The 13,937-nt window shown below is 42.6% G+C and overlaps 1 protein-coding gene across 1 annotated transcript in view; it reads left to right on the top strand.

Moving 5' to 3' along the window:
* TNFSF11 (TNF superfamily member 11) overlaps nucleotides 1–13,937 on the top strand; it is a 258,185-nt gene that overhangs the window by 112,517 nt on the left and 131,731 nt on the right. The window lies entirely within an intron of this gene.

The raw sequence follows: 13,937 nt of genomic DNA on the forward strand, positions 1-13,937 counted from the left end.
TGCATTTTATTAACACAATGACCACACTGGCTTTGGGGGATTCAACCTGGAAATAAGGAGGATTTTCTGACAGGGAGAACCATCAACCCATGGAACAGAAGTTGCCTTCGGAAGTTGTGGGAGCTTCATCCCTGGACGCTTTCAAGAAGAGACAGGACTGTCATCTGTTAGAAATGGTGTAGGGTCTCCTGCTTGGGGCTGGGATGGACTAGATGACCTACAAGGTCCCTTCCAACTCTGTTAATCTGTAAGAAGCTTTGGGAGAAGACAAGAGGCCCAAACAATTGGTTTGTCCGGTTTTCAGGAGCGTGTATTTAACACACCGCTTCGCTTCTCGGGGTTTTTTTCTTCTGATAGTCTTTGATTGTTTCATACCAAAACAATGAGATGAAAACAATGAACTCATGTTAGGGGAGAAAATGCACCTTGAGATGTTTTCAGTTCAGAACAGAACAGGTAACAGAGTTGGAAGGGACCTTGTAGGTCATCTAGTCCAACCCCACTGCCCAAGCAGTTCAAAATGGATGTTGGTTTTAAGCGGATGATGAGAAATGATGAGATGGTAAGGAATAGCCGAGGAGAAGAATTGTGGCTTTTGGTTCCTGCAGAGTTTTCTGGTTTTAGTAAAGAGAAGGGCTTTAATTATCTCAAATTTGGGGAATTGTCTATATATCTACATATTTCATTTGTCGAAATTAACACGGAGGAGAACAGGGGTGTCTACAGGACATCCTCAATCCAGATGGAAGCTTTAATCAAACTTCCAGATGTTTTTTTTTTTAACACATGTTGCACGTTCTTCTTGACTTTTGAACCACCCTTTCTCTACATTACAGGCGGAGAAGAAGGGAAAATATTAGGATTGTCCTACCAAGGATAAAACAATATACAGTAATTGGTTTGTTTGTTTTTAAAAGAATCTTTTTTTCCGTTTTAATCCAAACAATTAGCTAGAGGAAAACCCTTGACTGTGGGAGGCAAAAGAACAAATCCCACAAATATATATTATTTCAAAGCTAGGGTGGAAAAGTCCAGATGTTTCTATTTCCCATTCCTATTTTTTAACATGGTTTCTGAGCCTGGGGTAAACTCATAAACTTTACAAAGCGAAGAGCAATTTCATGTTTGCTCTTTGCTCCAATCTAGAATCCCTATCCCCACCCCCAGCCTATGGAAAGGTTAAGTTAGACAACGTATTTCTTTTCTTGTTCCACGCAATGAATGAGAACTGACAGCTACATTTTATCTGACCTTTTGCTGGTATTTTGACTGGATGTGCTCAAATTGCTGTTTTTCCCTGACTTCAGCTTCGGTGGCTCTTCCTCCTGTAAGTACAACATGAGATACAGTATTAAAACAGCAGCAATGAGGAAGTCACCCTAAATAAAGATTTAAAACAGCTGATATTCACAGACACATTAAATTGACACCCAAGCTTATTAAAACACACACAAAAAAAACCCCAACCCAACCACCCAGGGTCAAATCTGAGCCACAGATCTCCACCGGGCTCCGAAAATGTCAAGTTCCATGTGTACTGCAATGTTCCAGAACTCGGAATGTAGACATCCTGTTCCTTACATGAAGAGTGCTAAGCATTTATGTTATTTTCATTTTTTTAAAAAATCCTCTTCTCACCCATTTTGAGTATAAAACTAGACGAGGGTGTTGGAAGAAAAGTATCCTTCTGGGTTCAGTTCCAAGTGGGGGAAGAAAGACACTGGAAACATGGAGGCTGTTTGGAAAGATGGTTTAATGGTGGACAGCAGGACCACATGGCTTGGAACTCCAAAGTCAAAAGGATGATCAGATGCTCCAAGATGTTGGGTGAAGGAGAAGAAGGGAAGAGATGCTCAGAGACCCTTAGTTTTATACCCTCACTTGGACCCCATCTTAGTGCTTCCTGTTCCTGGGTAAGAAATGTATCCCATTCACTGTCAGGCTCCCAGGGGTGGGAGGGTCTTAGCTAACTTCGTAGGCTTTGTCTGGACCACATGGCTTCACCTGAGTGCTGGCTGATGCTATCTCATCACTCCTTATCACCCATCCCCTCCCACTTGTGGCTGTCTGACTGTAACCTTGTTGCTTGTATCCTTACTATTTATATTGACTGTTTCCTAGTAGGATTTGATTGCTGATTGTACCCTATGACTATCACTAAGTGTTGTACCTGATGATTCTTGACTCTTGATGAATGTACCTTTTCTTTTATGTACACTGAGAGCATTTGCACCAAGACAAATTCCTTGTGTGTCCAATCACACTTGGCCAATAAAGAATTCTATTTCTATTCTATTCTATTCTATTCTATTCTATTCTATTCTATTCTATTCTATTCTATTCTATTCTATTCTATTCTATATTCCAATATTCCAATATTCCAATATTCCAATATTCTATTCTATTCTATTTTCCAATATTCTATTCTATTCTATTCTATTCTATTCTATTCTCCAATATTCTATTCTATTCTATTCTATTCTATTCTATTCTATTCTATTCTATTCTATTCTTCATTCCAATATTCTATTCTATTCTATTCTATTCTATTCTACATTCCAATATTCTATTCTATTCTACATTCCAATATTCTATTCTATTCTATTCTATTCTATTCTATTCTATTCTATTCTATTCTATTCCATTCCATTCCATTCTATTCTATTCTTCATCCCAATATTCTATTCTATTCTATTCTATTCTATTCTATTCTATTCTGTTCTGTTCTGTTCTGTTCTGTTCTATTCTATTCTATTCTATTCTATTCTATTCTATTCTATTCTATTCTTGTTATTGCATTCTAATTTTAGGGCATTCCAATGTTACGATCAGTGGGTTACCATAAAAGCATCTGCTTACTTCATAACTTCCTACCAGAGGTGGTATTCAGCAGGTTCTGACCAGTTCTGGACAACCGGTAGCGAATATGTTGAGTAGTTTGGAGGACCAGCAAATCCCACCTCTGACTGGCCCCGCCCCCATCTATTCTCCGCCTCCCATTGAGTCCCAGCTAATCGACTGGATCTTTTTGAGTTGCCCTGCACAGGAGAACGGAGCTGGAAAGCAGGTTAGTGGGGTGGGGTGGGGTGGGAATGGGGATTTTTGCAGCCCACCAAGCCACGCCTACCAAGCCATGCCCACAGAACCGGTAGTAAAAATATTTTGAATCTCACCACTGCTTCCTACCATTTCAAAGCACTCTTAATTGAACAAGTTGACTGATTGATCCAGAATTACCTACTGCAATTTGATCAAGAATTTCTGTAAAGATTTTTTTTTTTTAAATTATACCATTATTCTTCAGGACATCCTTATTCACAAAAAGGCATTTTTAATGTTCCGCTTTCATCGGATTCCATAGATTGGCATTCTGCCAGTTAAAAGTACGTCGGTCGCTTTGCAAACTCTTCGAGCATTTTTTATTCCACAGATATATCAAAATGGAAACTTCATTAACCTCAGAGTTAAAAGGGATGACGGGGGAATAAAAGACTGGTAAATTTTGAAACTTTCTTACAACAACACTGTTTTCGATTTCCAACAACCAATCTGCAAAATACGGTCTGACTTTTTCAGGATTCAATTTTTTGAAAAAAAAATCAACACGACATACTCCGTGAAAGACATGGAAATGTTCGTTCCTCTTCCATTTTCTCCTGACTTACCTAATTTCTGAGGTTTCAAGCTAATTGGGCCTGTTTTTTGCCGGGCCTTCCATTTTGTCCAATTTTCTAGCTCTTTATTAGCAACTAAAAAACACCACAGAAACGAAAACAGAACTCATTAGAAATCCAGAATATGTATGTATGCATGTATACACACACACACACACACACCATTTTTCACAGGACCGTTGCAACATCCCCATAGTTACGTTATCAAAATTCAAACAGAATTTTCAGATAATCAGAGTTGGAAGGGATCTTGTAAGTCATCTAGTCCAACCCAACCCCCCCAAGTGGGAGATCGTACACCATTTCTGTCAGAGAGGACAGTTTTCCCCCGAAACGCCATCACTCTGCTGAACAAATAATTCCCTCAATACTGTCCAACTATTTACAAAGTCTGCACTACTATTAATCCTCTCATCACTCCTTATCACCCACCCTCTCCCACCTGTGACTGTATGACTGTAACTTTGTCGCTTGTATCTGTAGAGTTGTAATTGCAGGAATGTTCCAATCTTGGATGGCAAACCTCAGATAAAGAATGTTTCCAAGCAAATACAACTCAGGTAAACAAAGTCACTAATTTAAAGGAGGATTAGAGAGAGGAAGTAAACGTATGTTAGACTTTAACTAGAGATAATTAATTGTATGGATTACTGTGCTAAACAGTAACGAAAGTTAAGCAGTAACCAAAGTTAACCAGTGATGGAGGATAACTAAAAATGTGTATAAATGCAAGACTAGACTCCAATAAAGATCATCATGATTCAGTTGTTCATGATCAAACAACTCGACTGCCTTGTCATTACAACAGTATCCTTACTATTTATGTTGACTGTATCTTAGTATGATTTGATTTATTATTGTACTCTATGACTGTTATTGTTGTACCTGATGATTCTTGACTCTTGACGAATGTCTCTTTTCTTTTATCTACACTGAGACCATTTGCAACGAAGACAAATTCCTTGTGTGTCCAATCACACTTGGCCAATAAAGAATTCTATTCTATTCTGTTCTGTTCTGTTCTTATATATGGCAAACTTTTTCGCACAGTCAGATGAATACCTACTACTATGTTAACAAACTACCCAACCCAACCAACTTACTTCTTTGCAGCTCTTTCCTCCTTGCTGGATTCGGAGGGATGACAAGGTAGGCGCCCGAACTAGGGACAAAACAAGAGAGACAGGGATTCATCAGATAGGTAAGTTACATCTACAGTGTGTCCTATATGACCATTTTTATTGGTTTTTTTTCAAAATATACAAAAGAAAAATTAAAAAATAGTAGTGGAAAACTAGGAAAAAGGTAGGGGGGGAAGAAATATAGTGTAGAGGAGGAGGAAGAGGACTGTGGGGTCCTCGGTGCTCTCTGAGCTTGGTTGTTTTCTTGCAGACATTTCATGACCCAACTAGGTAGCACCAGCAGTGCTAGGAGAGGAGGGTTTGTAGAGGAGGAGGAGGAGGACTTGGGGTCCTTGGTGCTCTCTGAGCCTGCTTGTTTCTTGCAGATGTTTCTTTACCCAAACTTGGTAACATCTTCAGTGCTAGAAGGAAGTTGGTTTGCAGAGAGGAGAAGAGGAAGAGGACTGTGGGGTCCTTGGTTCTCTCTGAGTTTGTTTGTTTTCTTGCAGACATTTCCTTGCTCAACTAGGAAGCTTCTATGCATTGATAATGTTGCCTAGTTGGGTAATAAAACATCTGCAAGAAAACAACCAAGCTTGGTATTAATACCGGACGCCAACTCTGCCCAGCAAATGCTTATAAGAGGTTCTTCTTCGGGCTGTTTTAATTTCCCAAACGAACACAAACCATCATCCCTCTCACTCAACTCCCAACACCAACACCACACGCAGTTCTCTTTGCTCAGCTTTTATAGCCAACAACTGCTGGTCTTAAAGGGAGAGGGCACCCACAGTCCAAGTGCCAGCCAGTTTGAAGGAACCCTATCCTTTCACAGAAATGCTACCCCACCTCCTTTTTTTAAAAAAATCAACAGCTCCCTAAAAGTGTCTTTGGAGGAGAATCATTGGGGTCACAGTTGTCTCAAAGATGTTTCTTTTCAACAGATGAAGTTTCTTGGATGAGAAGCAAGGATCTTTGTGTTGTTTCACAAGGAAAAACAAAAACCAGCCCAGGTGCCTTTGGGAGAAACATACTTTGAGACAGCTCCCAAGATGGTGTCACTTACTGCTCTTGTGAACTCTCCAACTTTGGTTCTCTGCAGCCTTCTTGGGGTGAGCAGCCCAGCCCTGCTCTCCTGCAGCCTTTTGGGGGTAAGTAGGAGTCCAGCTCTGCTCTCCTGCAGCCTTTTGGGGGTGAGCAGTCCAGCCCTGCTCTCCTGCAGCCCTTTTGGGGTAAGTAGGAGTCCAGCTCTGCTCTCCTGCAGCCTTTTGGGGGTGAGCAGCCCAGCTCTGCTCTCCTGCAGCCTTTTGGGGGTGAGCAGCCCAGCCCTGCCCTCCTGCAGCCCTTTTGGGGTAAGTAGGAGTCCAGGTCTGCTCTCCTGCAGCCTTTGGGGGTGAGCAGTCCAGCCCTGCTCTCCTGCAGCCTATCTGGGGTAAGTAGCAGTCCAGCCCTGCCCCACTCCAGCCTATTTGGGGCGAGCAACCCAGCCCTCCTCTCCTACAGCAGCCCATATCTCCACAATACATGGTTCTTGGTTGGAAAGACACGCCTGCTTTCTCCTGAGCCTTGCCTGTTGCTTAGAGGGACACCTCTACCTTCCTTCTCCCCTGCACACCTGCGTAGGAGTTTGCACCAAAAAACGCCCCCCTTCTTTTCAAGGATTGGTTCTCCTTTGAACTTCCTGCTGGGTTTGCTCTTAAAGAGGAAGAGGACTCAATCAAGGAGCATGTTTGTAGCTCAGGAAGGGTTGACATGAGGGGGTCCTTGGTGCTTTTTTCAATCACAATAGAGCTGGAAGGGACCTTGGAGGTCTTCTAGTCCAGCCCCCTGCTCAAACAGGAGACCCTAGACCAGAGTTCTCCAAACTTGGCAACTTTGTGGACTTCATCTCCCAGAATTCTCCAGCCAGCTATGCTATTCCATCTATTCCAGCTAGCAATTCTGGGACTTGAAGCCCGCAAGTCTTTTTTTAAAAAAAAGTTTTTTATTTTTATAACAAAAACAACGAATAAAACCATCTTCCAGTTCAACAGTGTGTCGGTTGGGTACATATAGCTTGTGCACACAATATTATCATACATTTCTTACCTGTTTATATTCATAAACGTTCTAATCAACATTTTATATCATATTGGTCAACTATTGTATTATCATTAACCTTATATTTATTGTTTTTCAAGAATATATTTCATCCTCATTAAATATTCATTTTCTTGCTCATTCAAAATCAACCAGTTATAGTATGTTATTACTATATTCCAATTTCTTGCTCTTCTGTCTAACCATTCATAAAATACATTCCAAATCTTATAATACTGTTTCAGCCCGCAAGTCTTAAAGTTGCCAGGTTTGGGGACCCAATCTCTTCTTAAATACTTCCAGTGATAAGAGCACCCACAACTTCTGGTGGCAGGCTGTTCCACTGGTGACTTGTTCTCATTGTTAGGAAGTTTCTTTTCCTTAATTCCAGGTTGCTTCTCTCCTTGTTTCGTTCCCATCCATCCTTTCTGGTCCTGCCTTCTGGGATTTGGGAAAATGTTGACTTCCTCATCTTTGTGGCAGCTCCTCAAATACTGGAAAACTGATATCCTGTCACCCCTAATCCTTCTTTTCTCTTAGCCAAACCTAAATCCTGCAACAGTTCTTCATATGTTTTTCTCTCCAGGGTCTTTAATCATCTTAGTTGCTCTTCTTTGCACTTTTTCCAAAGTCTCAACATCTCCCTTTGTAATGTGGTGACCAAAATTGGATGCAGCCCCTCAAATGCCATGATGTCACCCCTAGTCTTTCTTTTCCCTAGCCAGATCCAATTCCTGCAAACGTTTGTCATACATTTTAGTCTCCAGGCCTTTAATCATCTTAGGTTGCTCAAAGTTGCTCTTCTCTGAGCTTTGGTTGTTTTCTTCCAGATGTTTCGTGATTCAAAACTACAGCATCACTGCTGGAACTGCTGATATCACCTAATTTTGGGTGACAAAAGATCTGCAAGAAAACCACCAAGCCCAGTGAGCACCAAGGATCCCACAGATGTTCGAATCGAATAACAGAGTTGAAAGGGAACTCGGATGTCTTTTAGTCCAGGGGTCGCCAACCTTTTGAACCTCAAGGACCACCAAACTCATCATTTTAAATCCCGCAGATCAGAGACCCTAGGAAAATCCCAAAAAGGTCTGCAGGAAAATTCCCTGCCCCGTTTTCCTACCGATCGATCATTCTTTATTTGGGATCGCAGGATACCGTCTCCAGCTCTGTTCTCAGGAGGAGAGAGAGACTTTCGGCTTCATGCAAGGAAAGCAGCAGAAGCAGCAGAAGTCTTTCTTTCTCTCCCCCAAACTCCACCAGAAATGAGTCTTTGTGAGACTTGTCACGCTGGCGCAGCCTCTTGGAGCAGGAGGCCTTGTCCCAAAGACTCATTTCTGGCGGAGTTTGGGGGAGAGGAAGAAAGACTTTTGCTGCTTTTATTGCATGCATCCAGAAGAAGAAGAAGAAGAAGAAGAAGAAGAAGAAGAAGAAGAAGAAGAAGAAGAAGAAGAAGAAGAAGAAGAAGAAGAAGAAGGTGGAAAGAAGCAGCCCAGACGAGGCGCGTGGGGTGAGTGGGGCAAGTCCCCTACACTGCCCTCTCCCCGCTACCCTTACTTCCTCGTGTTGTTCGTAATGCAGGCAACGCAAGCCTTGTGTTCCTGCACAGCCTGGCTTAATCGCTTTGGGGGTGACATTTTCTGCGGACCGCCAACATTTTCTTGCAGGCCACCGGTGGTTCCCTGCCCACTGGTTGGCGACCACTGTTCTGTTCCAACCCCCTGTAAAAAAAGGAGTGTGGCAGTTTTAGCCATGATTTGTTTTCCTTGTATTTCCTTTCGCCGAATCCAGTTTATGCCATATTTCTTTTGGGCCAGGCTGGAAGGGAGTGAGTCATCCTCCTTCAATAGATGTTTTCCCCTTATTTATTATTATTATTATTTTGGCTTGGTCTGAGGGAAGTCTCAAGGCGTAGAAAACTGGTTCAGTTCTCCTTTCCCTTGGAGAGCAATCAGGATAATAAATGGGAGATGGAAATGAGGAAGCGGGAGTATAGATTGGCAAGTGGGGACTGCTAATTTCACACTGGTTAGGTCTCCGTTGGAAGCCAACATATTGCAGCAGTGAAGGTTGTAGCGTATTCAAATATAGACTTCTAATACTTCATTCCTATTGGTTAGTTAACACAGCGTAACGATTGGTTAAGAACAACGGGTTCCGATTGGCCGCACAAGCGGCGGGAAGTTTAAACACATGCCATTGGTTGCAAGCCGCGAGCAGCCGCTGTAGAAAGGGCTGCCGCGTCTCGACTTCAGTTGAAGTTACTGGTTGCTAATAAAGAGCTGATTTCAACTAACTCCGGCATTCGAGTCTGCTTTGTCCTGGCGATAGAACGAAGGTTTTAAAGTAGGATTCTCCAAGTCCTCGTCCTGCCTCAGATCCAGAAGCCAGCTTGGGTGGCTTTTAGCACCATCCCGCTCTCTCAAAAGCAAAAGGCAGGACGGTGCAATGGTGAAGGTGCTGCTGGATTAGATCAATCAAGCAGAAGAGAGCTGGATGGAACCTCGATGGTCTTCTAGTCCAACCCCCCCCGCTCAAAGCTTCCGCTGATGGAACAGCCACGCTTTCTGGTGGCAAGCAGTTCCACTGGTTAACTGTCTTCACTGTGAGGAAGTTTCTCCTTAATTTCAGGTTGCTTCTCTCCTTGATTAATTCCCGTCCGTTGCTTCTTTGTCCTGCCTTCAGGTGCTTCGGCAAATCAGTTGACCTCCTCTTCTTTGGGGCAGCCCCTCAATTATTGTTGTTAGTCGCAAAGTCGTGTCTGATCCATCATGACCCCATGGGCAACGTTCCTCCAGGCCTTTCTGTCCTCCATCTTCTGGAGTCCATTGAAGCTCACATCTACTGCTTCAGTGACTCCATCCAGCCCTCTCCTTCTCTGCCGTCTTCTTCTTCTTCTTCTTCTTCTTCTTCTTCTTCTTCTTCTTCTTCTTCTTCTTCTTCTTCTTCTTCTTCTTCTTCTTCTTCTTCTTCTTCTTCTTCTTCTTCTTCTTCCTCTTCCTCTTCCTCTTCCTCTTCCTCTTCCTCTTCTTCTTCTCCTCCTTCTCCTTCTCCTTCTTCTATTGCCCTCCATCGTTCCCAGCATTCGGCTCTTCTCCAGGGAGTCCTTCCTTCCTTCTCATGAGGTGGCCAAAGTCTTTGAGTTTCCTCTTTAGGATCTGGCCTCCTAAAGAGCAGTCAGGGTTGACCACCTCTAGGACTGACCGGATGGGTCGCCTTGCCATCCAAGGGACTCTCAGGAATCTTCAGAGTTCAAAGGCCTCCATTCTTTGGCGCTGCACCTTCCTTATGGTCCAACATTCACAGCCATATATTGCAACTGGGAACACCAGAGCCTCGACTCCATGCACTTTTGTGGGCAGGGGGATGTCTCTGCTTTTTAGGATGCTGTCTAGATTTGCTGTAGCTTTCCTCCGCAGGATCAAGCGTCTTTGGATTTCTCAGCTGCAGTCCCCAAGTGCGGTCATCTTGCATTCCAGTATTGAAATATTTAAATTCAGATATTGAAATACTGGAAGACCGCTATTAAGTCCCCCTAACTCTTTCTTTTCTCTAGATTAGCCATCCTCTAACCCCCACTCCTTTAACCTCAAACTATTCACTATTGACCTCACCCCTTTCCTAAGAGGTCTGTAAGGGCCGTGCATAAGTGCACCATCGTGACTACTGTCCCTGTCCTATTGTCCCCATTTATTCGTACCTATTTGCTGTATTCTTACTCTTGTTTATACTTATACCTATTATCTTGTAAGCGATTGACAAATCCAATAAATAAACCAAATAAAGTATAAAAGAAGGAAGGAAGGAAGGAAGGAAGGAAGGAAGGAAGGAAGGAAGGAAGGAAGGAAGGAAGGAAGGAAGGAAGGAAGGAAGGAAGGAGGAGAACAGAGAAGGGAAAGGAAGGAAGGAGATGAGGGAGGGAGGAGGGAGGGATGGAGGAAGGGAGGAAGAAAGGAAGGAAGGCGGGAAGGAAGGAAGGAAGGAAGGAAGGAAGGAAGGAAGGAAGGAAGGAAGGAAGGAAGGAGAACAGGGAAGGGGAAGGAAGAAAGGAGAGAAAAGAATGGAGGGAGAAGAAAAAAAAGGAAGGGAGCAGAAAAAAAAGGAAGGGAGCAGAAGGAAGGAAGGAAAGAAGGAAGGAAGGAAGGAAGGAAGGAAGGAAGGAAGAAAGAAAAGGAAAGGAAAGGAAAGGAAAGGAAAGGAAAGAGAGAGTACCCACTCCTAAGAGGTCTGTATGGGGCGTGCATAAGTGCACCATCGTGTCGACCGTCCCTGTCCTATTGTCCCCATTTATTCGTACCTATCTGCTGTATTCTTACTCTTGTTTATACTTAGACCTATTATCTTGTAAGTGATTGACAAATCAAATCAATCAATCAATCAATAAAAACGTTTTAATCTCCAGGACGTTAATGGAATACGCGGGGAGACCCAGCCAAAGTAAAAACTTGGACCGGGTACCCCCTTCTCTGCTCAGATTTCACAGTGCTTAAAAAAATATCAACCGTTATAATCATGGGTGGAGTTCAAATTTTTTAACAACGGGTTCTGTGGGTGTGGCCAAGTGGGCATGGCCATGTGACTGGGTGGGCGTGCCTTGTTTTGCAGCAAACACCCCGCCCCCCCATGCTCCCATTTTTTTAACCTTCTGCGCCGCAGGGAAACCTCTTGGGCGAAGCAATAAGACAGCGAGAGGGATCCGGGCACAGCTGATCATCTGAACAGCTGATCATCAGGAGAGGGGAAAAAAGAAATACCTTAAGGAGTGACTGGGCGGGAGAGAATGCTGATTATTTTCCTCTTTGGCAGCTAACAAACTCTTTTGAATTTTATTTCATGTCTTGTAACTTTTGGTCAGCCTCCCTTTAAAATATTTTTCTTTCCTGTGTTTATTGGTGTGAATACATGAATCCTCCCTAAATAATGAATAGGGAGGATGAGAGTCAGAGGAAACATTAAGTAGTGGTTTTAGAGTGAAGGAGATTTTAAAGAAGAGATCGGACGACCATTTCTCTGAAATGGTACCGGGTTTCCTGCTTGAGCAGGGGGTTGGACTAGATGATCTCCAAGGTCCCTTCCCAAGCTCCGTTATTCAGTATGTTTTGCTTTTAGAGTTACAATGTGCTAACTTACCCAAACTGAATATTTTGTATCGTATGGGCAGAGGGGTTGGACTAGATGACCTATAAGGTCCCTTCCAACTCTGATTGTCTGTTATCTGTTATCATGTTAGTTTTACTCAGGGGTGGGTGGCAAATTTGTTTATTCTAATCACACAAAAGTTGGTTTCAAATTCTTTTGCTTAGGCTGCCCTGAGCTACAGGAAAGCAAAACTCACCTAGTCCTCTGAATTTTCTCTGAGTTTTTAGTTTGTTTCACTTCTTGAATCAACGGCAGTAGCAGATTTGGGGTTTTTTGAATGGACATCCGCTTGCTCCTAAATACCAGTATTCAAAACCCAAGAGGCTGGTTGTGCCAGAATTGGTGACATCATCTCTCTTCAAACTGCCACTTTTTTTCCATAACTGTTGAATTCCCCAATGCCAATATTCTGTTTAGAACAGCGTGGCTGGCTGGGGAATTCTGGGAGTTGAAGTCCACACATCTTAAAGTCGCCAAAATGGAGAAACACTGGAGCAGAAGTTTGAAAAGAGAGGAATTCTTTCTCTCTCTCTCTCTCTCCCTCCCCCCCTCCCCCCCCTCTCTATCATCTATCTATCTATTCTCTCTGTGTGTGTCTCTCTGTCTCTCTGTCTCTCTCTCTCTCTCTATCTATCTAATCTCTCTATCTCTCTCTCTATCTATCTATCTTATCTATCTATCTATCTATCTATCTATCTATCTATCTATCTATCTCTCTCATCTCTCTCTTCTATCTATCTATATCTATCTATCTATCTATCTATCTATCTATCTATCTATCTATCTATCTATCTATCTATCTATCTATCTATCTATCTATCTATCTATCTAATCTCTCTCTCTCTCTCTCTCTCTCTCTCTCTCTCTCTCTCTCTGTATCTCTGTATCTTTCTCTCTCCTCCCCTACGTACCTACCTACAGACTTTATACTGTTCTCCTTTGCAGGCTGGTATTGCATTGGTCATGCCACAAGAATAATATATTCCTCCTGGAAAATGCAGGTACTCAGATAACAGATAATCAGAGTTGTAAGGGACCTTGTAGGTCATCCAGTCCAACCCTCTGCCCAAGCAGGAGACCCTACACCACCAGTCCTCGACATACGGCCCCAACGGAGCCCCAACTTTCTGTTGTTAAGTGAGACGTTTGTGAAGTGAGTTGTGTGACCCATTTTGTTAGCTTTCTTGCTCTGGTTGCTAAGCGAATTGCTGCAGTGCTTAAGTTAGTAACACCGTTGCCAAGTAAATCTGGCTTCCTCGTTGGTTTTGCTTGTCAGAATGTCGCTAAAGGTGATCCCATGACCCCAGGATAATGCAAGAATTCTTCATGCTCCCTTGAACAGTGATTTACAAGATTTAATTAGCAATAAAAATATATTAAACATTCTGAATGGTATTCATGGACTCTGCAGGGGTTGGGATTAGAAGACCTCCAAGACATCTCCCAACTATGTTATTCTATCCTATTTTCTATTATTTTGTATATTTTGTATCTATTCTATTCTATTCTATTCTATTCTATTTCTATTCTATTCTATTCTATTCTATTCTATTCTATTCTTATTCCCGTCAATATTTCTATTCTACTTTACTCTACTCTAATTACTCTGCATTTACTCCAGGTATTGTTGCCCAGCAGAATAAACTCCCTGTTTGATTCAGGATATAAATGTAGACCGAAAACACCTCCTTTTATTGGCAATAATATGGAAAAAAGTTTGAATCGGGTCTTTTGAAGTGGTTTTTTTTTTTTAATTTAGCCTACACTCTGGGAATTTCTGATGATCTCCCACTCAAGAACTAACCACACCTGACTTTGTATCCGTTCCTAAGGTCAACCAAGGCTAACTTTGCTGACAATTGGGGCTTCTCATAGGTGAGACGGAGACCCCGGCTCTCGGCATGCCATGGCGAGGTCTACTTCG

This window comes from Pseudonaja textilis, chromosome 8, assembly GCF_049901715.1.
Source record: "Pseudonaja textilis isolate UNSWEBS1 chromosome 8, rPseTex1.2, whole genome shotgun sequence".
Classification (NCBI taxonomy): Eukaryota; Metazoa; Chordata; class Lepidosauria; order Squamata; family Elapidae; genus Pseudonaja; species Pseudonaja textilis.